The sequence below is a fragment of the Fopius arisanus genome, unplaced genomic scaffold (assembly GCF_000806365.1).
Source record: "Fopius arisanus strain USDA-PBARC FA_bdor unplaced genomic scaffold, ASM80636v1 scaffold00074, whole genome shotgun sequence".
NCBI lineage: Eukaryota > Metazoa > Arthropoda > Insecta > Hymenoptera > Braconidae > Fopius > Fopius arisanus.
The window spans coordinates 612,822-616,383 of record NW_011887813.1 but is presented as its reverse complement, the minus strand read 5'-3'; positions in this window follow the sequence as shown (position 1 = coordinate 616,383).

The following is a 3,562-nucleotide window of genomic DNA, read 5'->3' as shown; positions in this document are numbered from 1 at the left end:
GAACGAGGCCCTGGCATTCATAGCGGGATCAGCATACCTGCCATATGATTCCATGGAACCTCCTCCAACAAGGGAGGTCGAAGAACTCGTCAAAAAAGTGAAGGACGAAAGGCTGGAACTTCTGCTTGGTTGCGATGCAAACTCACACCAATGCTAGATGAGAAGCCCTAAATGACTTCATTATGGAAAAAGACCTCCAAATCCTGGACAGAGGGAAAGAACCAACCTTCATGGACTGCAGAAGACATGAAGTGTTGGACATAACCATCTGCACGACAGGCATGGCACGTTCGGCAAAAGACTGGAGGGTGTCGAAAGAACCTTCGGGCTCAGACCACAGCCAAATACGCCTGTCACTAACGTGCAAATCGGAACAAGTCCCTAGGAGACATCCAAAGAACACAAACTGGGGCAATTACAGAGAGGAACTCTTCGTGAGAATCCAAGATGTACCCTCAAGGTTCAGAAATAAGGGAGACCTGAAACATGCAGCCGAACGTCTCGGGGAAGTGATCAGGGACTCTTATGAAAACAACTGCACCATCAAAAGACCGCCGACTACAAAAATGGTGGGCTGGTGGAATAACCAACTGTCCATTTTAAGATGCCAGCTAAGGAAAGCGTGGAACAAAGTGAAGACCACGTACACGGAAAACAGCAGGCAGAAGGCCCTTGAAGATCGCAGAGATCTTCAGAGGAAATATAATAAAGCACTCGTAATAGCCAAAAACGAGGGCTGGCAGAAATTTAGCAGTGGGGTGGAGAGCCAATCTGAAGCTTCAAGGCTTGTAAAGATCCTGGGAGGACAGGCCGCTTCTAATCTGGGTTGTCTCATCAAACCGGATGGAAGCTATACCTGGACCACAGAAGAAACTCTCCAACTGCTGCTAGGAGAGCACTTCCCGGGGTTCACGAACTCGGGGGATATGAGACAAGGAACAGAAACCTGTAAAGGCACCTACAAGCCGCAGGAATGGGCCTTGGCAGCTAAAATAGTCCACCCGCAAGGGGTAGAGTGGGCCATCAACACCTTTGAACCCCTAAAAGCTCCGGGACAATGATGGAGTCTACCCAATCCTCTTGCAGAGGGGGATCGACATTATTCTGGGACCCTTAACGAAAATACTTAGGGCAAGTATAGCACTAAGGACTGTACCAAAACTTTGGGGGAGATCGAGGATTGCCTTCATCCCCAAACCTGGAAAGAACGGGCATATCAAGCCCAGGGACTTCAGACCCATCAGCCTTACCTGCTTCATATTGAAGACACTGGAAAGATTGGTGGATCACTACATAAAGAACACACTGCTTCTTGAGAAACCCCTATTACCCTCACAATATGCCTACAGGGCAGGCAGGTCGACGGAAACGGCCCTGCATCACCTAGTGGCTAAGATTGATGAACAGATAGAGGGAAAGAGCTACTCACTCAGCCAATTCCTGGACATCGAGGGCGCCTTTGATCGTACTAAATACGAGATCATAACAAGGGCCATGTCGAGGAAACATTTTCCAGACTGTATCATTGACTGGACGAAAAGCATGTTGGAGAGCAGAAAAATAACTGCCACACACAACGGCTCACACGTAGAAGGGTACCTGACCAAGGGTTGTCCACAGGGTGGAGTCCTGTCTCCACTCCTGTGGGGCCTAGTCGTCGATGACCTTCTAGAGAAATTGAGAGAAGAGAACTTTCTGGTGAACGGCTATGCTGCCGACATAGCCATTGTCGCTAGGGGAATTTTCCTCAGGGCTGCAACTGGGGCGATGAAAACCACACCGACCGAAGCCTTGGAAGTGGCAACGAAAACACCACCACTTAATCTAGCGGTACTGTACAAGGCAGAGGCAACCGCCTATAGGCTGATATGCCAGGGGGAATGGAATCAGTCGAGTGCGGCACATGCCAAGCTCGATATACGGAAGAGGAGCCCCCTGAACATAGTTCAGGATAGAACAACCAGGAGGTACCTGATCAGGAAGGGCTTCAAGACCTATATACCTGACAGAGAGGACTGGGAAATGGCAAAACAATCCCCAGGTAGCAATGTAATACACTGGTACACGGATGGCTCGGGCTCGGGCTCTTAAAAACTGCATAGAGCTTCTCCTATCAAAACCGACCTCAAGAAAACATATATACGTCTGGTCGGACAGCAAAGCTGCCATCAATGCCCTAAAGAGACCAAGCACCGAATCGAAGCTGGTCTGGGAGACGATGGCAGCTATAGAAGCACTAGGGGCAACCAATAAAATAACTTTGGCATGGTTTCCGGGCCACAAAGGGATAAAAGGAAACGAGATGACGGACCAACTGGCAAGGCATGGGGCGTCAAATGATGAACAGGTCATGACAGTGGGAGTCCCTTTCGCGACCGGAATGTCTCGAATTAAAAACAAACGCCGGAAGGAACACCAAGGGCGATGGAAACAGATCAAAACCTGCAGAAAATCCAAAGCCCTCATGCCAACCCTAAACAAAGAAAGGACAGAAAAGCTACTCAACATGAAAAGAGAGGAACTGAGCACCACAATCAGGCTCCTCACTGGACATGGTAGGTTTAGGGCACACTGCAAAAACATGGGCATCGAAAGCGATGCCCGCTGCAGACTATGCCTTGAGGTAGACGAGGACAGCCTGCATATACTTTGTAGCTGCCCTGCACTGGCTACAACAAGGCTAAATTGCTGGGGAATCGCCTTCCCTAGCATCAGCTATGTAGCGGACCTAGACGCCGGGAATATATTATAACTGCTGAGAAAAGCTGGCCTAGAAGTATAGGGATCAGAAGGAAAACGGAGCCACAATAGCCCAGTAGGGGTTCGGTGACAAGAGGGCAGCAAATGCCTATCCGTATTTTAACCATAACCATAACCATAGAAAGACAAAACAATTCAGCCAAAGATGAATTTTCAAGTAAAACACGAAAATACAATTTGTGCCTAAAGGTGTCATAGCTTAATGAAAACTGATCAGAATAGACTAATCCGACAGTCAATCTGAAGGTTATTTAATAGGCTTTCGGATGAATATAAAATAGATGTGAGGGTATGATCAAAGAGCAGGAATAACAATAGCGTGATAACCAGAAAAAAACCAGCGTCACGGTCACGGATTGTTCTATAGTGGACTTGATAGAAGGAACAGTCTTTAAAAAATATTGTTCTTTTACACAAACGAACTTTGTTTTCACTGTTGAATTGCCAATTCATTGACCATACATTTCGTACTGTTCAAACTTCTAACTTCATGTCCACGCCTGCCACTTCAGCTTTCATGCGGTAACCCCGCGCTTAGAAAACGATTTCAGGCTGACTGTACCCAAGCCGTGCCCGCTTAGTTACGCGTCTCTACCTGGAGACGGTCGGTTGTTGGCACAGGTGTAGAGCAGGGATGGGCAACCTCTGCTCTGAGAGCAAGTCGTGCTCCCAACCTCTATTAGTGTATAACAAGGGGTAGAGGAGAACCGATTGTGTAGGGTGATGGGCATTTATGACCCAGGTCGTAAAGGCCCTTCTCCTCGGCTGAAATCAACCGAAGTGGGGGTAACGCTTAAGGAAA